We start from the raw sequence: 24,774 nt of genomic DNA on the forward strand, positions 1-24,774 counted from the left end.
GGGAAGACACTTCAAGGTAAAAACGGATCATGATAGCCTTAAATACTTTTTAGAACAAATATTATCCTCTGAAGAGCAACAAAAGCGGGTCACAAAGATGTTGGGTTATGACTTTGAAATCATCTACAAAAAAGGGAAGCAAAATTTGGTGGCAGATGCACTCTCAAGAAAGGAGGAGGATGTGGAAGCATTGTTGTGTGCGATTTCTATTATCCAACCAGATTGGATAAATGAAGCAAGGGAGGAATGGAAGAATGACGAAGAAGTGTGGGCACTTATTCGAAAGTTACAACAAGATTCCAGTATGTCTGATACATTTAGCTAGAAAAATGATTCGTTATGGTACAAAGATCGCTTATACCTCTGTAAGAATTCCCAGCTAAAACAAAATATTCTTATGGAATTGCACACTTCTCCCTTAGGAGGGCACTCAGGATTTTTAAAAACTTACCACAGGGTTAAGAAGGAATTTTTTTTGGGATGGCCTTAAATTAGATATTCAAAAGTTTGTGGCGGAATGTTTGGTTTGCCAACAAAATAAATTTGAAACAATTAAGACACTGGGTCTATTACAACCTTTATCCATTCCAAGCCAACATTGGGAGGAGGTTCCAATGGATTTTATCACAGGTTTACCCAAGTCTGAGGGAAAGAGTGTCATCATGGTGGTAGTTGAAAGACTTACCAAGTATGCACACTTTTTTGCATTATCACATCCATTTAAAGCCAGTACAGTTTCTACTGCATTTATGGAAACAATTCAAAAGCTACATGGAAACCCAAAGATTATTGTAAGTGACAGAGATCCCATTTTCATTGGAAATTTTTGGACATAATTATTTTCTTGTCTTGGTACTCAGTTAGCTCATAGATAATCTTATCATCCTCAATCTGATGGAGTTTACAAATGTTTAGAAGGATATCTTCGTTGCTTTGTATCTGATAAATGGACACAATGGGTCAAATGGTTGCCTCTGGCTGAATGGTGGTATAACACTTCCTTCCATACAGCAACAAAAATGACCCCATTTATGGCACTTTATGGGTATCAGCCACCATCCATCACATCATATTTAAGAGAAAATTCTAAGGTTCAAGCAGTGGAACATCACATCGAACATCAACAACAAGTCCTCCAACTCTTAAAGGATAACCTCGTGTTGGCACAGAATAGAATGAAACAACAAGCAGATCAACATCGTAGCGAAAGAAGTTTTGATGTAGGTGATTGGGTATTCCTACGGCTACAACCATATAAGCAAATGTCCCTCAAGCAAGCTAAGAAGGATAATAAATTGTCACCAAAGTATTATGGTCCATACAAGGTGTTGCAAAAGATTGGTACTATGGCATACAAATTGGAGCTTCCTGCATCTTCTCAATTGCACCCAGTTTTCCATGTTTAATGTTTAAAGAAGGTTATAGGCGACAAGCTCCTAGTTCAAACAATATTGCCAGAACTTGACGAGGAAGGAAAAATTATATTGGAACCGGAAGCAGTCACATAAACAAGAACTTGACAGCTACGAAATCGATCAATTTCAGAGTATCTTATCAAGTGGAAGAACTTATCTGTTGAAGATTCCACGTGGGAGGATGATAATTTTATACAGAAACATCCAGAACTTCTCAAGCGTTGAGGACAACACTTTTTTGAAGGAGAGGAGCATGTTGGGTCCCTATAATACTAGTGATTACCCCATTACTATTGTAGTTGTACCCCTTATTAATATTGTTGTGCCCCTATTATCCCCATATTGTTATTACTGTGCCCCATAGAATCCCTCTATTGTTATTTTTGTGGCTTTATATTATTATTGTTAGGTCGGTTGTGTTATATTGTGACTCCTTATACTCCTATATATAGAAAGGAGGTTTTGTCATTTGAATCATCCAAGAATTGTTCATTTATGTAATGTAAAGGAGGTTGCTCCCTCGAAGAGGCTGAATTCTAAGGCGTTGATCTATCTTTTATATCTTTTTCTTGAGCTGATTTCATAACACATGGAGTCAAAGACTTTCTTCAAAGAGTATGAAATTAGCAATGTATTTTATAATCAAAATTGGGTTTCGTAACATTTCAAAATGGTAAGAACAACAATTTTTGCAACATCTCAAAGTGGTAAGAACATCAGTTTTGACCTGGGAAGGGTTGGAAAGAAGTTAAGTAAGCATTGAAACCCTAATCAGGAAACCTTAGCAATGACGATTCTCTAGAAAATGTTATTCTATAGAAATGGCGAATCTTTCTCAGTGCAGTAGCTGTTTTCTAGTGGTTCATTTTCAGTGTCATTGGTTTTTCCTTGAAGGTTGGTATATGTTTTCTCCTGGTCATTGGTTTGTGGGTTTCTTTGGTTCTTGTCGTAGTTGTTGGATCTTTTGTCTTCTTCCTCCTCCTAGTGTTGCCTATATTCTATGATGGGTCGTTTTCTTGGTGACATGGTCTCTTTTGTATACTTGTAAGGGAGTTTTTTCTTTATTCCATTCTTCGGTGCTTGTTGGTGGTTCATGTTGCAGTTTGGTCTTCCCAGTGAACCTGTTTCCTCCTTGTGGTGATCTAGGATTTGTCAGTTTATTAGTTTTTTCTTCGAGCTAGCGGTGATGTTAGGCACTCCTCAAGCCCTCAACTTTAGAGTTTGGGGGAACCTGATTACACTCCCTATCTTTTTCCCATCCATTGAATTCCATTATAAACCCTCTCTCTTCTCATCTGGGCTCTCTTCCTTGGCCTCGCAGTCATCCTTTCCTCCTGGGTTGTCTCGTTCTCCCTTCTCTCATCCTACTCCTATGATTTATGAGGACTTGTCACCTTATGTTTCTATATAGATTGTGGTTGGAAACATTAATATTCTCGTCTCTAGTGGTGTTCAAAGGTGCTCTTACAAGGTGGGGGGAATTTTTTCGGAGGAATCGACTCTTGAGGAATTGAAAAATTCTAGTGGTGTCCCTGGGTTGCAAGACTTGCACCCCTCTTCTTTGGTGGTAGATCCCCCCTTGGTGGTTTCCCCAGAGGCTTAAGGTTTGACGTCACCACAGGTGGATTCTCCTTCTAATCTAAGAGAGAATTCTATATCGGCTCAAAATATTTTCCGTCTAAGGTTACATGGTGAGGACGCTAGGGATCATCAATGACAGAAAGCTTTGAAAGTTGGTGAGTCAAATCCCTCTCTAGCGCTTGGTGTTGATGTTAATATGAATATAGTTTTTAGTTTAGGTCAAAGGACATTGGTTGGAAGAATGTTTTACATCTCTTTCATCTCGGGAAAGTATTCAATCATGGGTTCAGACTGCTTGGAAACCCCTTCTCAGATACACCCCTAAGATTGGCCTTCTTGCTAATGACTAGCTTGCCTTTCATTTCCCATGAGAGGAAGAACTGATCATGGTCTCATCCAAACCCTGGGTATTTGGTAATGGATTTCACTAGACTCAAAGGTGGCATGTGAGTTTCAATCTTACTATTGAGAAACTGCGCCTTAAGCATTTTTTGGTCAAATTTCCTAGGTTTTATCTTGAGCTTTGGACGAGAAATATTTTTATTAGTATGGCTAATGCATTAGGGAAATTCATTTACTTCAATAATAAATCTTTGGTAGAGTTTGAAAAATGGGTTGCCTGGGTGTTAGTAGAGATGGATTTGGAGGTTAGCCTTCCTTGAGGAGTTGATTATAACATGTGGTGATAGAGAATATGTGCAACCCTTCGACTACCGGAAAATACCATTCAGGTGTCTCGACTGCCACCAAACCATTCACCTGCATAAGGATTTTCATTGGCCTCACCATGGGAAGGTATCTGCTCATTAGCATAGGTATTTTCAAGATATGATGGAGTTTCTCCCTTCCAGAAAGGGCTTTCGGGCTCACTCAGTAATGTTGAGGCCCCTCCTGGATCTTCAAAGGCTGCTACTTTGAGTCATGTTATTCTAAACAATTCCAAGTCTCATGGCTTTAATTTGAGGCATTTGGAGTCTGATTCCCTCCATTCTGATTCCAAAAATATGTTGTCAAATGTGAATGAAATTACAAGCCATCCTCTACAGGAATCGTTGTCTCCATATGCATTCTCATCTCAAATAGATCCTATGCAAGACTCCTTAATTTTTGTCCTTTCTCCTGAAGATTTGGCTATGTTGGACGAATATAAACAAAGATTTGTTAATAATGGTATCATTCCTAATTCATAGGTAATCTTGCTTAAAAATCCCCTTGTTGTTCTGTTGTAGGGAAAACCCAACACCCCCCATTACTTCAAGTAATGGGGAACCTTTCCATTAATGTTTGGATAAGGACATTTTATTATTTTCATTTAATTTAATTGTCTTACAATTTTATCATTTTTTTCATTTTCATTGGATTTATGTTTTGATTGTTTCATTGAATCTGAATTTTCACTAGCTTTCGATCAATACTTATTTCGATTCATTTGGTCAACCGGTTTGTAAAAGGCACTCCTTTGAAGTTTGATTGTTTTCTCGCCTGGACTAAAAATGTAAATAGATGTATAATAGCCGTTTAATATAGTCGTTACTTAATAATATTTGTTTTTAATATATTAATAAATTAATTTTATAATTTAAATATTATTGTTCAAATATAGCCGTTACTTGAAATTGTGTCTCTACATTGCTCTCTATTTAAGCCTTTGACATAGTCTGCCTCGTCATCTAGTCCTGATGATGAACCACACTTGTTGGTTCGAAATGTATCTGCCAAAAAATTCTCTTATGTGATTTCTACCGAAAGACTTTGGTTAAATGTATAATATTTCGATTTTTCATAGCTAATTAAGTTCAATAGTCATTCATTGTAAATATTTACTCTTATTCAATTTTTACTAATATTCTTTTTTTTTCACTAACTGTCCTACAAAATGACCCAGCTAAGTTTTACAACAAATGAAAATGCATTTCGGGATCTTGGTAATTTACTCCAATTTATTATTTTTAAACAAATTTCCAAACTCGGAATCTCAAAATTACAAAGTGGCTATAGCCCAATTTGTAGGATTATTAATTCCACGTGGGCCCCACTTCATATCACTTCCTTCCTCCCAAAATCCCGATCTAAGAAAGAAATGTGATCCAAAAAATTGTGATTTTAGAAATGCGATCCAAAAAATTGTGATTCACATATCGCATATCGCGAAAATATAATCCATTTATTTAAACGACGCCATTTCCTGCGATTATGCGGTGCAGTAAGGAAAGTTCATATAAAGTTTTTGTGTTTTGTTCGCACCTTAAATCTCCACTCCACCTCCCCTTATCCTACCTCACGCTCACTTCATCCTCCACTCACTTCACCCTCCACTCATTTCCCTCATCCATCACTCCTCTTCACGTGGATAAAATAAATGAAAAAAATATTAATTCCAACAATTTGTTTCATATGGATTTTGGATTGATTTCAATGGTTTGTATATAAAAATTTTAATTTAATATTATATTTATATTATAATAATTATATTATAATTTTAATATAAGTTAAATTATATATCATTACATTTTAATTAATTTCTGTTAAATCATTTCCATCTTAATTTAATTTCTATAAATAATTAATTTAATTTGTAATCACAATTAATTATCATTAATTAAATTAATTGTATATATTAGTTAATTAATAATTAAACTAGAATTAATTATTAAATAATAAAAAACTAATTTAGGATTATAATTTAATTAACAACTTCTGATTTTGTGGCCGACGCAATAGAATTTCCATAATTCTACCAGATTTGACTCGTCAACTTTGGAGGCTCATAGATTGAGTTTTACTTGGCCAAATGAGGCCTTGGACGGCTCATTGGAAAGATAAATCATGGAGAACATTTATGAGGAGGTTTCATTAATAGATTTGATCATTTATTGAGTATAAAATCTAGTAGAAGATCAAGCTCCAAATTTTTAAGTAAAACTAATTTTTTTTAGTTTTATTTTCAGCATTTTCATTTGCCCAAGCCTCTTCTGAATACAAATTCATTCGTCAATGATATCCTTGGCCAATGAAATCATCATAGGCATCAATATAAAGCTCAAATTTCCTTTTCAATTATTTATTTAATTGAATTTGATTGGATTTCTTTTAATTCCATATTTAGCATTTTGATTTTATTTTTGTATTTTAATTTTGTTTTGATTTGTTTTGCAGGAAAATAGTTGAAGAGATGAAGAGAAAAGAATCTCAATCAATGAGAAGGCTCCAGAAATAGAAGAATGAAATTTTGAGCCAATGAAAATTGATTAAACAGGTTTATTCTTCAACAAACTTTCATATTCTAAATTATTTTGTAAATATTATAAAATCAGATTGTAGAATGTAAAAAGGGTCTTCTTTTCTATGCAATTCTGGAATTATAAAAGCACTTCTGTAATAGGGATTTAGAGTTGTAGGTGAGAGGAGAGAAAATCTCAGATCTGGGGATTATTGAGGATTTTTCTTTTGCATTCTGAATTTTGTATGGAGAACAAAGCTTGCACTGCTACAGTTCTTTTTGTAACAGCAGAAATTCAAAGATTGTAGAAGACTATTGGAGACTAGAGCGAGAGAAATGGATTCAATAAATTGGTATTTTTAATACTATTGTTCTAAATACTAGTTTCATTTTATGATGACAGGAATGTATCATTTTATTCATATTTGTGCACTATTGTCGATATGAGTGATGTGTCTCAATTATATGTTATTAGTTATCGATGCTCTTATGGGTTGAATTTTGATTTCTGAGTAACTATTTACTCAGAAATCTATCTTTTAATACTGATTTAACAAACAAATGATATTTTTTGAAATATTTCCTCATATTATTGTTTAAGTATTTGAATTATTGATTTAACAATCAATATCATTATGTGAACTAGTTCCTGAATTTAGTTGGTTGATTATTTCAGTCAAGAGGTCTCTTAATAGAATGTGACTTAGTATTCATAATGTCAGTTAATAAAACTACTTCGTTAGCTTGACATTCATCATAAACCAGACATATTTAAATCACAGTCATTTAAATATCTTACTCTCGGTTGGGTTAGATCTATATCTACCTAATTGAGATAGGATTAGGATTTAGTTCCTTTTTCTTGTATTTTAGAATAATTTTGCATTTAGATTAATTCTACATTTCTAAAAGTCCTCTTCATAAAGAGGCAAGCTTTAGTTGTGGCTTGGTTGAGCCCCAGATCAGCTTAAGGATCACTTTCTTGCCTGATCAGCAAGAGGGTTGATCTGATGTCTCTTCTCCATTGGTGGATGAAAGTCATATTGTAAGTCATTTTGGAGATTGAGAGAAGGTAATTGGACCTAGTTGAACCAGTCAGAACCACCATTCCAAACGGAAAAGGAGTTGCTTTAAGGTCCAGACCGGGTGGTCATCCCCCATGTTGTTGCAGTGAATTTTGAGGCTTCAACATTTTTGGTGCTAGAAGGAGGGCCTGAAACTTGTTGTCTATTGGAGTCTTTGTATTCTAACATTTTATTTATCATGATGGATCCTCTTAAACTTTCAATTTGGAGTTTTATTTCTGGACGTGCATCTTGCAATACTCCACCTGAAGTGGTAAGAATCTCGTATCAGGTAAAGTTTAATGGTAAGGGGAATACTTCTACATTTAATCATGCTTTACAATTCATTCAAAAAATTTCAAATTCTACTTTTCAAGGAATTGATGAAGGTATTTTATGCAGGATTTTTACTCTTACATTCTTAGCAAAAGCCAGAAGCTGGTGTCCATCGCTTCGAGATGCCTCAGTTCACAACTGGGATGAATTTGTTACAATGTTCCTTTGTAAATTTGACATTTATAACTATGAACATGTATGTGGTGTGATGCAGGAGCATTGGCTCTCAAAGATCAAGCTCGAAGTATCTAGTCGGACCTAAGGGTCTAGACGTTATCCAAGAAGGGGCCATTGTAAAATTTCGTGTAAAACAATATTTATTTCTTAGCAAGCGTAGGTAAGGAATATATTTAGTGGTTCATTTAACATTAAGGCTGACTCAGCCATTATTAGTTGTTAAATTAGGCAAACAGGTCAAGTTAGGATTAGTTAGGAACTTGTTTGAAGAAATTGTTGAGCAACTGAAAAGTAACTGAGGAACAGTTCCTCAAATGTAAAGAAACTACTAATAATGTATTGAAAAGAAAAAAAGAGAGAGGTTGGATAGGTTAGTTAGCCAGGGAGCCAGCCAGTCAATCAGCTAGTGAGAGTGTGACTGTAAGCCTACGGGAAACAAAGGAACAGAGGCCACTAATTAGAATATCATGCCAGAGAGAGATAGAGAGTCTTATTATGTAATTATTTGTTGTATATGCATAAACAGAGATTTAATTCCAAAAATTGTGTAAATGTGCATTTTGAGTATTGAATAATGAGTTATGTGTGTATTAGAGGTTTTGTATAACATATATGTATGCAGGCAGAGTTCGGCAGAATACACAGTGGAGAAGAATCATAATGGATCTCTGGATCCATTCGAAGGACCAAAGTAGAGTCTTGGAAGGATAGTGGTTAAATAAACCCGCAAAAGTAAGCTCAGGAGGGAGTCACGTAGCAAGAGAGTGGAAGGACAAGAACCCTGAAGAAACCCAAAGACCACAGAGGAACATTGGAGAATGGCGTAAAAACCAAGTAAAAAGGAAGAGCGAAGGAGCGAAACATTAGTGCACAGGACCCATTGGATATTTATGATCATCGGCCAAGATTAAGTCGTAAAAGAGTGGAACTGAGTTATCAAATCGCATCGGAGGAAAGCCTAAGAGAAATGAACCCAGCCTCAAGTGATTAGCGATTGTGATCCCGCAACTGAACGTGAACCGTTGGATCGGAAGCTCAAATCAACGGTGGAGGAGCTTTAAACAAATATTGCATCACAACATTTCATTGATGAATTAACCTTGGGCCATTTGAAATCACGACTTGCGATATGGGAGCAGACCCGACAAGGTAATGAACACAGGCTGATGTTATTTGAAGTCTGGAGTGTTAATCGAATATCGGATGCGAAGGAGGAAGGCATGTCAATGGACCTTGGCTTTTAATACATGTGACATGCGCTACGCGAAGGGGCGATGAGAGCGAACCTGAGAGAGGAATGGTTCGCAGTTCATGTTATTTGGAATCCCATTGCGTTATTGCGTATCGGAGGTGATAAAGGAATGTTGATGGACCGCGAAGGATTGCGATAGAGATAAAGGCATATATCGAGATATGTGCCAAGGCTATAGAAATACGTGGAAAGAGGTATGGTTTCACATATTTTGTGTGATTTCTATTATATAAACATTATAATAGAAATAGCGATGATAAGGGTTATGTGGTTTAAGTCAGGTATAATCAAAGTATAAAGTGTGGAGGTTTGGTTATATATGTGCGGGTATTGTTCAACAAAGTTTATGAGGAGTATTAGGTCTTGATAAAAAGGAGAATGAGTTCTGATAGAAAGGAAAGGATTATTTAAAGGAAGACTAGGCTATCGTAATGAATCATTCTGCAGAGACTGATAAAGGGGAGCCTTAACCATTAAGGATTTGAAGATTCAGACTCGGCAGAGAGTTTTAAGTTCCTGGGGAAATTAGTTTATGCATTCCATATGCATACTGTGGGTATACGCGCGGGGTAGCCCCTATGTCAATCAGTATCAGAGCTGAATAAGGAAATTTTGTGTTATACTTTAACGATGTGTATACAGGCAGGCAGAGATCAGGTTATCTGAATCTGATAAGTAGAAGGCATGCGATAAGATGAGTAAGTGATACTCTTAAGAAGAGATTGTAGAATCATAAGGAAAACATAGTGATGTTTGTTCCTTGAGGAAAGTATAGATTCATTCAAATATGAAGAATAGATGGAGATTGTTTGTGAAGCCATGCAGTGGCAGTGAACCTGAAGAGTCCAATTAAAAGTTGGATAGAGAGGATAAGATTGTTTGTGAAGCCATGCAGTGGCAGTGAACCTGAAGAATCCAATTAAAAGTTGGATAGAAATTTGGCAGCAGCAAGCGTTTGAAAACTTGGGAATGGTGATAGAAAAGGAAAGTGCGAAGGTTGCAACAATCTAGAGTGAGGAGTGCCCAATTGGTTCAAGAGAAAAGAACTGGAGAAATGCTAACAAACTGAGCTCAGAGAGAAGAAACTTAGTGAGGCATATGTAGCAAGAAGGAGACTTGTTACCGTAGAGGTAGTGTTGCAGCTCACAAAGGCAATTCCACAAAGGATGTGGATAGAATTGCTAAAGGATGAAGAAAGCCGGTAAGAGTTTCTGAGTGAAAAAAGAGGTGGTCAGAACCTAGTATTTCAATTGTGATTGAAGTAAAAGAAGACAATTGTGTTCATAGAAGAGGAAGATGAGTTGAAGCCTAGAAGTAGTAGAGGAAAGTGCTCAAAGGGGTTCCATAGATAGAGAACCAGTGCTTGCCAAAAGGCCAAGTTCAGAGAAAAGCTTAGTGAGGTAAGTTGCAACAAGGAGGACTTGTTGTTGTAGAGGATTTAGTGCAGGTCATAGTGAATGAATGAGAAACTCATGAAGATGGAGAAGAAGATGACTACTGATAGTCATAACAGAGGTAATAGAGGTTCTGAAGAAGACCACAGCAGAAGAAATATGAAGAAAGAGAATGCCAAGGCAAATGGCAAGAGGATGAGGCAAGAGGAAATTGACAAGGAAATTGCAGAGATGAAAGAACAACTCAATGTGTTAACAATGATGCTAGAGGAAAGCCAAAGACAAGGTTGGGCCTTGAGGAAAAAGGCAGTGAAGTGGTCTAAGCTACATAGAAGACTACATCAAAGGCAAGTGAAGAGCCTGGTGGAAGAACTCAAAGAGGCTGAGTTGGAAATGGAAGAATCCATTTGTAAACAGGGTGAAATTCTCGGTGAAGTTAAAGTTTGGAGATCTGTAGAATATCTTATGAATCACATGAATGATTCAGAATAGCAAGGATACATGATGACTGAAGCATCAAGTGAGACCACAAGGTCTTATGTTGTTAAAACTGATAGTTTGTGTATGATGGCAGGTATTGCAGGAAAAAAGAAACCTTTTGAAGATATCTTTAGAATAGATGAAGATATAGAAGTAAAAGGTGACAAAGAAAACTTCTCAGAAGAAGAAGAATTTGACTGGATACAGAAGAAAGAGTCTATGGATGAGTCTATGGAAGTTGTCATAGAGATGGGGGATCAGGATCTTATTCTGATAAATAATGAAGGAATATTGTCTCAGAAAGGTAATCAAATGAATTATTGATGAAGAACAAATGCAGGAGAATATTACTGCAGATGATGAGACAAGGATATATCTGGAAGAAGAGTTACAATGGAGGAAAGGGAAAATGATGAATGCTCAACTGAAGGAAGAATTACTTAGAATAAGTGAGTATCAGGAGGAAGACTTGAAGACTAAAACTTCAAGTCAGGCCAAGAGGTCTTATGGTGTTAAATTTGATAACTTGTGTATGTTTTCAGGTGGAACATGTGAGGAAGGACAATTTGCTGACATTGTCATCAAGGAGGAAGAAGACATGCGGAATCTAAACTCTATTCCTAAAGAAGATGGGATAGTTAGGTCTCATATAAAATTCCATACAAAGTTGGGGAGAAGTGTTGCTTTTCAGCATATTATAAGGGGTAAGAGTGAAGAAAGTTTGGCTTATGATGATGGCCAAAAGAAAGAAGAAGTGGAGAAGGATATCAAGCAACCAAGTGGAGATCTTGAAGAGGCAAAATATATTAAAGAAGAAGGACTAAACTCCCATCAAAGGATCAGTGAATGGGAAACAGAATTGGAACTACTGGACAAATGGTTGAAAGCACTAGTAGGGAAGAAAGAACCTGATGAAGATTACAAGGAAATTGCGGAAGAATAATTTCACTATTGTGAACCCAAGCGAGGAGACATCCTTGGAACAAATGATGTGGAGGAGAGACTAACTGACAGTCTCATGAATTCTTTTGAGAATTCAAATCAGCAGATTGATATGCTAATAGAGGAGGAGAAAATAGAGCAACATACTGATGTGTTGCCAAAGGAAGAAGAGGCACTAAGGCCTTATGTTTTCTATTTTAATAATTATTTTGTGAGTGAAGGTATAGTTGCAGATGTTGGAGGAAATTTGGCACAGATGAGCAACCAAATAAAAATGAAAGAAGAATATTCTATGGAAGAATTCAATGCAGACAAAGATAATTGTAAAATAGGGTAAGGAAGAAAGGGAGGCATCAAGAACAAGCGAGGAACAAGTAAGGAACTAGCAACTACACGGTGGAAGTAACCAACATCAATTTGAAGAGTTAGTGGACAACAACAACAACCTGAAGTAGAGAAAAAGAGGTAACAGCGAATGGCAGAATATGGACCAGCCCAAAGAAAGGCTGGAGATGGAGATTGAAGAGTTATGTTAGTTAATGATGAAGCAGTCCATATGGAGGAAGTTGAAAGCAACAGGAAGAATGATCAATCAGAACTTGAAACTGATTGACAAGGAGAGGAAGATGAAACAGGAGACAAGTGACATACAACAACAGCAAAGGTACAAAGCATTCAGACAACTACAAACCAAAGTTTGGGACCCTAGAGGTTTCCTATCAACACATGAAGTCACATGATTAGGATATCGTGAATGTTTTCAACTTTGGGAGTCTGATGCAGGAGCTTTGGCTCTTAAAGATCAAGCTCGAAGTATCTAGTTAGACCTAAGGGTCTAGACGTTAGCCAAGAAGGGGCCATTGTAAAATTTCATGTAAAACAATATTTATTTGTTAGCAAGCGTAGATAGGGAATCTATTTAGTGGTTCATTTAACATTAAGGCTGACTCAACCATTATTAGTTGTTAAATTAGGCAAACAGATCAAGTTAGGATTAGTTAGGAACTTGTTTGAAGAAACTATTGAGCAACTAAAAAGTAACTGAGGAACAGTTCCTCAACTTTAAAGAAACTGCTAATAATGCATTGAAAAGAAAAAAAGAGAGAGGTTGGATAGGTTAGTTAGCCAAGGAGCCAGCCAGCCAGTCAGCCAGTGAGAGTGTGACTATAAACCTACGGGCAACAAAGGAACAAAGGCCACTAATTAGAATATCAAGTCAGAGAGAGACAGAGAGTCTTATTATGTAATTATTTGTTGTATATGCATAGACAAATATTTAATTCCAAAAATTGTGTAAATGTGCATTTTGAGTATTGAATAATGAGTTATGTGTGTATTAGAGGTTCTGTATAGCATATATGTATGCAGGTAGAGTTTAGAAGAATACACAGTGGAGAAGAATAAGACACAGGATCGTAATGGGTCTCTGAATCCATTTGAAATACCAAAGTAGAGTCTTGGATGGATAGTGGTTAAAGAAATCCGCAGAGGTAAGCTCAGGAGGGAGTCACGTAGCAGGAGAGCGGAAGGACAAAAACCCTGAAGAAACCCAAAGACCACAGAGGAACATTGGAGAATGGTGCGAAAACCAAGTAAAAAAGAAGAGCGAAGAAGCGAAGCATTAGTGCACAGGACCCGTTGGATCTTTATGATCAACGACTGAGATTAAGTCGGAAAAGAGAGGAACGGAGTTATCAAATCGCATCGAAGGAAAGCCTAAGATAAATGAACCCAGCCTCAAGTGATTATCGATTGCGATCCTGTGACTAAACGTGAACCATTGGATCGGAAGCTCAGATCAACAGTGGAGGAGCTTTAAACAAATATTGCTTTGCAACATTTCATTGATGAATTAACCTTGGGCCATTTGAAATTGTGACTTGCGATATGGGAGCGGACCCGACAAGGTAATGAACGTGGGTTGATGTTATTTGAAGTCCGGAGTTTTAATCGCATATCGGATATGGAGGAGGAAGGCATGTTAATGGACCTTGGCTTTTAATACATGTGACATGCAATACGCGAAGGGGTGATGAGAGCGGACCCGAGAGAGGAATGGATCGCAGTTCATGTTATTTGGAATCCGATTGCATTATCGCGTATCGGAGGTGATTAAGGAATTTTGATGGACCGCGGAGGATTGCGATAACGATAAAAGCATATATCAGGAAATGTTCCAAGGCTATAGAAATATGCAGAAAGAGGTATGGTTTCACATAGTTTGTGTGATTTCTATTATATAAACATTATAATAGAAATAGCACCGATAAGGGTTATGTGGTTTAAGTCAAGTATAATCAAAGTATAAAGTGTGGAGGTTTGGTTATATATGTGTGGGTATTGTTCAACAAAGTTTATGAGGAGTATTCAGTCCCGATAGAAAGGAGAATGAGTTCCAATAGAAAGGAAAGGATTATTTAAACGAAGATTGGGTTATGGTAATGAATCATTCCACAAAGACTGATAAAGGGGAGCCTTAACCATTAAGAATTTGAAGATTCAGACTCAGCAGAGAGTTTGAAGTTCCTGGGGAAATTAGTTTATGCATTCCATATGCATACTGTGGATATACACGGGGGGTAGCACTTTGAAATTTACAAAGATTCGAAAATGAATCTTTGATTGATTTTACCATCAGGTTTCGTTTAAATTGTTTGAAATTTAAAATTGAAGAAAAACCTACGAAAGAGGAATTATTAGATTGCTATGAACATATTTTCTCTCTTCCTCCCATTCATAATCCATGTGAAATTATTTCAAGCTTTTCTCAAACTCCTTCCAATTACATTAACACAATTGAGAATTCCAATATGAAGATGCAAACAAATGATGATGAAGTGGCCTCTATTATGTACAATCAATTTCTTCATTTAGTGCACACTTCCTATAGTATTGATAATGATCAAGATGCACCTTCACATGTCAGCGAATCTCAATCACAAAGCTTGGAGAATTTTACTACTCAAATGCAAGAAGATATTAGAAATAATATTGAAGAAGATACCACTTTGAAATCTGAAAATCAATACGCGTAAGATTTAGAAGATTAGAGCATAAATCAGCAAGTGCAAGCAGCGATTAAAATTCTTAATAACACGTAATCTGTTGTACAAATTTCTAAATTCTTTTCTGCTGAGCAAATGTCAAATTCAAGACAGCAAAGCAACATTCTTCAAGAAAACACAAGTACACAAATGAATGATCTCAAATCTGAAATTTACAATGAGAAGAATCCACAAGAGTTCCTAAAAAGAGACACTTTTATAACCATTGCTTCTGATTCTCATTTTTCCCTTTATCCTGATATTTTTTCTGATAGCAATTTATCCCCTCTTAACATTAATTGTATTTCAGAAAACGGAGAGGATGATCTTAATAAATTGCCAATTAGTTTTTATCAAAATAAAGAATTAATTATTGATCATTCTTCTAGCATTAATGAAGATGTGCTTTATATTCCTTCTTGTTTTGATACATTGGATGAGATGAAAGGGAATTCTAATGAATGTCGTAAGCTCATTTATGATAGTTACTTTGACATTGAGGACATTGATTTGTCTGCTTCACTATTGAATCCTCATCATCAAAGTCTAATCAAATGTGAATATGAATAACACTCTAATTCAGAAATTGTTTCAAATAGTTCTCATTTTCAAATAATTAATCATACTCATGATTTTAGAATTCGAGAAAACATTCCAATCTATGATTTATATGACGACCAAGATCTCATTCCTGTTCATAGTCATGATTCTCTTTCTAATTCATAAGTCGGTTTTAGAAATCATTCAAATTCTATTATATTGAACAAGTCTTGTGAAAAGGAAGTTGTTTTAAATCAATCCCAATTGTGTTGTAACAATAATTGTAACACTAGTGTAAACTATGATTTGATTTTATTATTTTTCCTTCACTTATTTTGTTTAAATTCAGATTTGTTTTATGTTTTTAATTTTTGATTTTTAGATTCTTTGTGCTGGCATATTGAACAGTTCAGTATTGAACACTCAATTGATGTGTTGTCTGAATGGGAAAATGAAGTTTCAGATTCTGATTGTGAACATCAAGATCTATTTCTCTTCCAATTTCAACTGATGTTCATTTCTTATCAATTGCTTCTACCTTCTCAAAGGCAGTGTCAACAAGAGAGTGTATTTTCACAATATGACCAGCAATCTAATTCAATTAATAATCTTCCACTGTATCTAACAGATTTTCATCCATTTTTCATAGACCCCTTTGAAAAATATTTGGAAAGTTTTCCTTCACGGAATATTGTTAATAGTTTAACACTTGTACATAACACTAACAAATTTATGAAGGCCATTGTATCTAAAAGCTCATTCTCACAATCTAACTTGTCATCTTCTCTTTTGAACATCTCCTAATCAATAGTGGAAATCCATCCAGATTTCTATGATCCAATTGAAATTCAACTGAAAAGGACATTTCAAGGTAAGGTAATTGTAAATAATATATTAGCAATAACCGTATATGTTGCTTTCAGGTTTATTTTCCTTAGTTTAATTTTATTTGTATTTTTGTTACTAATGATTGATCTGTACATACATGCAGGAATTAAAATGAGAGAGTGGTTACATTGGAAGTATGACTATACCTAGTCATATTTCCTTAATTAAGTATGAAGTAGGAATAGATTAATTTAGATTAGATTTCTTTTCAGTTAACACATATTTCATTATTTCATATTTCAATAAAGAAAGTAATGAATATGACTTCTTATGGGCATTCCATTTCACTTTCAAAAAAACATCTTAGAATATTTTAGAAGCTCTTAGATCATACACATTTGTGAAAAGCACTTGATTGTCTTATTTTGCAAGAAACTCATCACGATGATCATACATGAAGAAATCCAAAGAATTGTCATGACTTGAAAATCCTTGATTGATGAGTATTTCCGAAAAGCTCATTGTCAACGCTCTTCTCATTTGATGTAAATTGGAGGTGGATGTAATATGAAAATTCATTACTTATCATTTTACATGAAATAAATAGATGATCTTGAACATATGAAAATTTTGAAAGATACATGAGAGAAATTGAAGATTCATGAGGTAAATTTACAATCAAGATTCTTCTAAGTATGCATTTTAAAGGTTCATCTCCATCTATTGTTTGATTTTCGTTTTCATGATTTATTGCCTATTTATATTCTGTTTATTTTTGCAGGTCTTCATTGATTTGATTTTGGAGACTTGAAATAAGCAAACAACTATTTTAAACCTGTAGCACGCTCAATGAAGTATTAGTTGTTTTTTCAGAATTTGAGGATTCATTAATTTTTCTTATATATTTAATTAAAATTATGTTTAGAATTTTAAAAACATTATTGAAAAATTCATGTTGGATCATTATAATATCAAAATTCTCCTCATGAGAAAGTCGTGATAACATCTTCCTCTGATCGAATAATCCGATCGTTAATCAAATTATTGAATGGAGTTTTTATAGAAAGGAAAAATTGATGTGAGCACTTCTATTTTGGATACTTTAAAACGTCTCAATCTCATCGTATTGTCGTATATCATTATCAGAGAATCCTAATGTCGAGACATTTCATAAAAAGCATGAATTGAAGTATTGTGATATCCACCCAATTCCGGACTCGATACCACATTTAAATCTAGTTCTGAAAGATATCGCATCTGTTGATAAATAACAATTTTAGTTGAAGCACATGTTTTAAAAGTTTTGATTTCCTCGACCAGATATGGCATTTAAATTCAGTTTTAAAAGATATTACATCCGCTCATAAAATCACAATTTCGATTGGGACATACATTTAAAAGTTATGATATCCTGGATCCGATAAGAGATTGAATCCATTTAATAAAACTATCACATCCGTTCTACATCGCACATCGGCGTATCAACGATGTTACATCTCATTTTAAATCATCCGATCACCGATCTCTTATCAAGCCCAAAGTCAGTCCCACAAAGATGCCAAGTCTCATATCACATTTCGCATATCGGAAGTTTTCAATTCAGCATGTAACCAATATCTCGAATCACCAATCTTCGATAGCTGATTTCACCAATATTTCGATGACCATACAACCTCGAACCCAATATGACATTTAAATCTAGTTTTAAAATATATCGCATCCATTGCAATTTTGGTTAGGGCATACATTTAAAAGTTCCGATGTCCCGAATCCGATATGAAATTAAATCCATATAATTAAATGATCTGGTCTATTCCATATCGTATATCGGCGTATCAATGACATTACATCACATATTCAAATAAAATTCAAAGTCGTCCCACCAGTGAGTCACGTCATCTATCACAATCCTATTATCGCAAGAATCATATCGGCATTTCCTTTTGTTAACAATTCTGATCATCGATATGACTATTCTCCGATATAGCAATCACTCCATCGCAATTTCTCATTGCATATGCTCATATCGCAACCTTGCCATCGCAACACTTATATCGCATCGCGAAACTCAAATCACATATTGTCTTGACATCCTCCGATGCGATAAACTCCAATATATGCCTCTCTGCCAATGACTTTTAACTATTATATAACATTCAATTGCATATTGAAAAAAGTGAATCTCGCAGTTTGAAGTTATGCATGGCGGAAAAAACTTGTGATGCAAAAAATTCGATAAGATGTTGTGTTGTATAAAAGATTTTAAGGCACTCTTAGGAAACCATTATGGTAATTAATAAATGAATAACAAAATTGCAACATGGTTAAACCATTTTTATTTCTCTTATATTTGAGTTTTAGATATATCATTCTATATTTAATATATGAAATTCAAGACCTCCCCATCTACACATATGTATTTCATTATCATGGATTTGGTCTTAATTCTGAAATATTTATGAAAATCATAGAGTTGATATGAACTTGTAATATTATGAGAACATTCATCGCTACAATTCATTAAAAAACATCCTTTCATTCTCATCTCTGATAAATTTAGTTCACTTCATATTCCTAGAACATGAAACATTGTCTTCTTCTAGTTTGTTTCTTGTTTTAGTTTAGATTTAATAAGTGATGATTGTGGGTCTATAAGATTTCAGTCAATTCAACTTCTTCATCTTTTTAATTCTAATTAAAGGAAGAAGTTATCTTTTATTGGAGAAAAGGATACCTCTCATGTAAGATTGAACGCAATTCTCCAAATGGTAAATTCCATGTGACCACTTTCATTTATTTACTTTTGGTTTTAGTTTTGTTTTTAATTTTTGCTGATATAAAACTATGTTTTGAAAATCCTCATAAAACTTCTCACGCTTCCACCAGATCATATTTGGAATTCACTTTCCTTTGTCCAGTAATGATCCTCATCGAATTAGCTACACTAGGGAGTTTCTGAACCTTTAGTTTGTTTCTTTAAGCATTTCTTTTGTTAGAAAATGGTTAAGATGATGCTTTGAAACAAAACAATTGACACCAGACATAATTTTTTTCGTTGTCGCTGAATTTTATCATCACTGTTATCGGAAGCCAAAACGCTTATAACTTTGCAAGATAAAATTTATCTAAATCTCAACAAAAGAAAGAACATTCACATGATTATTTTCTTTTACTTCGTCTCATTGAGACATTGGTATAAATTGTCTTGTTGGAGTTTATCTTTTAAAAAAATGGATTTTTCTTTCACCTTTCACCTTCTTCATTTTTATTTTTGATTGCTGATTTCTTTTCTTACTTTAGCTTAGGAATTGTTTTTCTTTTTCTTTTTCTTTTCAGTTTAATTTTGATTTTTGTGACACTGCCATGATATATGTGAAAGGACCTTTCTTGTTCAACAACGATTGACATATAGGAGGAAATCTTAACTCTACCTATATCAGTGAATTTCATTTATTATTAAATACATATCCTTATGGAACCATAATTCCTCTTGCTTTAAATCTTTTTCATGGAAGAACACAAATCTTTTCTAGGTGATTGAGTTTAATTTTTCCAGGAAATAATTGATTTGAGTTTAACACAATGAATCCCTCCAACCCCTCCACATAAAAGCCTCTGACTGATAGCTGTAAGGAAATAATTTGGAGCAAACATTATGAAAGTATTATGTCAATTAAACATAAATCTCTATTACCATCCCACCTCTTTCACTCAAGTACATCATATACTACAAACTTGAAAATACGCTTATCAAAAGGGTGATTAAAGAAGAAGCATGGGAAATACAAGTAAACCTGTCAGGGCCATGAATGCTTGCTGGCAGCAGGACTAGGCTTGTGTCGTATAAAAGACAACTTCGATTGGGTACTGTTCAATCTCACTGGCAGCGAAGCGATATCAAAGACAATCATAAAATGGATAGATGTTTTATCAAAAACTCCTATCTCTACCTTCTTCTATTATTATATGAGGTAATTTTAAAACAAATTTTCCCAAATTTGGATTCATGACCTTTACTCTAGTCTTCTTTGAGTACTTATCTTTACAAAATCATATTGCTTAATCTATTTTATGTGGGACCTATGGAAATAGTTTACTATTAGACAATTTTGTGAACTCCATTTTTTTAACCTTTGAATAAGTTAAAGCTCATTATCTTTAACCAGAGATAACTGGTTCTTTCTAGTGTGGCACCATTGTTATATGAAAAACCCAACAACCATGTTGTACGGAAAACCCAACAACGCCCCCCACCCTATCCCCCCTTATTACTTGAAGTAATGGGGACCATTTCCATTAATTTTTGGCTAAGCATGTTTTATGATTTTCATTTAAATTAATTGTCTTACAATTTTATCGCTTTTTTCATTTTCGTCAAATTTATGTTTTGGTTGTTCCATTGAATCCAACTTTTCACTAGCTTTCCATCAATATTTATTTCGATTCATTTGGTCAACCAATTTGTAAAAGGCACTCCTTTGAAGTTTGATCGTTTTCTTGCATGGACTAAAAATGTAAATAGATATATAATATTTTGATTTTTCATAGCTAATTATGTTCAATAGTCATTCATTGTAAATATTTACTTTTATTCAGTTTTTTCTAATATTCTTTATTTTTTCACTAACTGTCCTACAAAATGACCCAGCTAAGTTGTACAACGGATGAAAACGCATTTTGGGATCTTGGTAATTTCTCCAATTTATTATTTTTAAACAAATTGTCAAACTCGGAATCCCAAAATTACATAGTGGCTATAGTCCAATTTATAGGATTATTAATTCCACATGGGCCCCATTTCATATCACTTCCTTCCTCCCAAAATTTCGATCTAAGAAAGAAATCTGATCCAAAAAATTGTGATTTTAGAAATGCAATCCAAAAAATTGTGATTTCAGAAATGCGATCAAAATTTGCAATTTCAAAAATGCGATCAAAATTTTTGATTTCAGAAATGCGATCAAAATTAGCGATGTGACATTGCGATATCACAAAAATATAATCCATTCATTTAAACAATGTCATTTCCTTCGATTATGCGATGCGGTAAGGAAAGTTCACATAGAGTTTTTCGTTTTGTTCGCACCTTATATCTCCACTCCACCTCACCTCCTCCTACCTCACAGCTCACCTCATCCTCCACTCACTTCCCTCCTCCATCACTCCTCTTCACATGGATGGAATAAATGAAAAAAAAATATTAATTCCAATGATTTGTTTTGTATGGATTTTGGATTGATTTCAATGGTTTGTATATACAAATTTTAATTTAATATTATATTTATATTATAATAATTATATTATAATTATAATATTTATTATAATTTTAATATAATTTAAATTACAATATTAATGTAATATTATTACATTTTAATCAATTTTGGTTAAATCATTTCCATCTTAATTAATTTCTCTAATTAATTAGTTTAATTTGTAATCACAATTAATTAGAATTAATTAAAATTAATTAATTGTATATATTAGTTAATTAATAATTAAGTTAGAATTAATTATTAAATAATTAAAATATAATTTAGGATTAGAATTTAGTTAACAATTTCTGATTTTATGGCCCAGAATTTTCCAGATTTGACTCATCAACTTTGGAGACTCATAGATTGAGTTTTACTTGACCAAATGAGGCCTACAAGGGCTCATTGGAAAGATAAAATCATGGAAAACATTTATGAGAAGGTTTCATTAGCAGATTTGATCATTTATTGGATCTAAAATTCAGCAACAGATCAAGCTCCTTTTAAATAAAACTAACTTTTCTGAGTTTTATTTTCTACATTTTCATTTGCCCAAGCCTCTTCTGAATACAAATCCATTCGTCAATGATATCCTTGGCCAATGAAATCATCACAAGCATCAATAGAAAGCTCAAATTTCCTTTTCAATTATTTATTTGATTGAATTTGATTGAATTTCTTTTAATTCCAAATTTATCATTTTGATTTTATTTTTGTATTTTAATTTTTTTTTATTTGTTTTGCAGGAAATCAGTTCAAGAGATGAAGAGAAAAGAATCTCAATCAATGAGAAGGATCCAACAATAGAAGAATGAAATTTTGAGTCAATGAAAATTGATTAAACAAATTTATTCTTCAATAAACTTTCATATTCTAAATTATTTTGTAAATATTATAAATACCAGATTATAGAATGTAAAAAGGGTCTTCTCTTTTCTGCAATTCTGGAATTCTACAAGAATTTCTGTAATAGGGATTTAGAGTTGTAGGTGAGAGGAGAGAAATCTCATATCTGGGGATTATTGAGGATTTTTCTTTTGCATTCTGAATTATGTATGGAGAACAAATCTTTCACTACTGTAGCTCTTGTTGTAACAACAGAAATTCAAAGATTGTAGCGGACTGTTGGAGACCAGAGCTAGAGAAATGGATTCAATAAATTGCTATTTTTAATACTATGGTTTTAAATACTATTTTCATTTTATGATGACAGAAATGTGTTATTTTATTCATATTTGTGCACATTTGTTGATATGAGTAATGTGTCTCACTTATATGTTATAATTTATCTATGCTCTTATGGGTTGAATTTTGATTTCTCAGTAACTATTTACTCATAAATCTGTCTTTTAATATTGATTTAACAAATAAATGATATGTTGTGAACTATTTCCTCATATTATTGTTTAATTATTTGAATTATGATTTAACAATCAATATCATTTTGTGAACTAGTTCCTGAATTTTGTTGATTGATTATTTCAGTCAAGAGGTCTCTTAATAGAATGTTACTTGGTATTCATAATGTCAGTTAATTGAACTACTTCATTAGCTTGATATTCATGATAAGCCAGACATATTTAAATCACAATCATTTAAAAATCTTGCTCTCGTTTAGGTTAGATCTATATATGCATAATTGAGATAGGATTAGGATTTAGTTCCTTTTTCTTGTATTTTAGAATAATTTTGCATTTAGATTAATCCTACATTTCTAAAAGTCCTCTTCATAAAAAGGCAAGCTTTAGTTGTGGCTTGGCTTAGCCCCAGATCAGCTTAAGGATCACTTTCTTTCCTGATCAGCAAGAAGGTTGATCTAATGTCTCTTCTCCATTGATGGATGAAAGTTATATTGTAAGTCATTTTGGAGATTGAGAGAATGTAATTGGACCTAGTTGAACCAATCAGAACCACCATTTCAAATGGAAAAGGAGTTGCTTTAAGGTCCAGACCGGGTGGTCATCCCCCATGTTGTGGCAGCAAATTTTGAGGCTTCAACATTCTTGGCGATAGAAGGAGGGCCTCAAACTTGTTGTCTATTGGAGTCTTTGTATTCTAACATTTTATTTATCATGATGGATCCTCTTAAAATTCCAATTTGGAGTTTTATTTCTGGACGTGCATCTTCCAATACTCCACCTGAAGTGGTAAGAATATTGTCTCAGGTAAAGTTTAATGGTATGTGGAATACTTCTACATTTAATCATGCTTTACAATTCATTCAAAAATTTCCAAATTCTACTTTTCAAGGAATTGATGAAGGTATTTTATGCAAGATTTTTACTCTTACATTCTTGGCAAAAGCCATAAGTTGGTGTTAATCACTTCGAGTTGCCTCAATTCACAGTTGGGATGAATTTGTTACAATGTTCCTTTGTAAATTTGGTGGCTATAACTACGAACATGTATGTGACAATTTTGAAAATTTACAAATATTCGAAAATGAATCTTTGATTGATTTTACCATCAGGTTTCATTTAAATTGTTTGAAATTTAAAATTGAAGAAAAACATACGACAGATGAATTATTATATTTCTATGAACATATTTTCTCTCTTCCTGCCATTCATAATCCATGTGAAATTATTTCAAGTTTTTCTCAAACTCCTTCCAATTATATTAACACAATTGAGAATTCCAATATGAAGATGCAAACAAATGATGATGAAGTGGTCTCTTGTTGGGTAGCGGATCCCCCGTGTAACGGTTTTGGGGCTTAAAGCCCACAATTTTGGGTAATGGTATTGTAAAGGCTCCGCGAAGTGCGCGGAGCGTGAATTGTAATGAGTCAAGTCAAAGGGTTGTCCGCCCTCAAATAATGTAAGGTAATGTAAAGTGAGTCGGCCTACCCATGGTCCGCGGACCATGGGAATGTATAAATAGAGCGAGGCTCTAAGGGTAGAAAGTAGTTTTTTAGATATGATAAAAAGTGATATGGGTTATTGAATGTGATATTCGCCCTAAATCTGTAAGTCCAAGTCTTCGATCGTAGTAGTAGATAGAGGTTCCGCAGCTGTGTGTGCGGACCCTTATAGCTGTATGCGCATGGTAGGAAGTGGATTGTGACTAGAAAAGGCATTAATAAAGATAAGTTGGTTTTGGAATATTGCGTATCTGTTTCTATGCTCCTGTTTATGCGTCTGCTTACATCTTATGATTGCGCACATGTTTGTTTAGGCTGAATGGTAAATGAAAGTATTGGGCCCACTTAATTTAATTTGAGATCTATAATACTAATAAGCGCAGTAA

This window comes from Pinus tabuliformis, chromosome 5_1, assembly GCF_031772625.1.
Source record: "Pinus tabuliformis cultivar Carrire ecotype Pingquan chromosome 5_1, CPIR1, whole genome shotgun sequence".
In the NCBI taxonomy this organism is placed as follows: Eukaryota; Viridiplantae; Streptophyta; class Pinopsida; order Pinales; family Pinaceae; genus Pinus; species Pinus tabuliformis.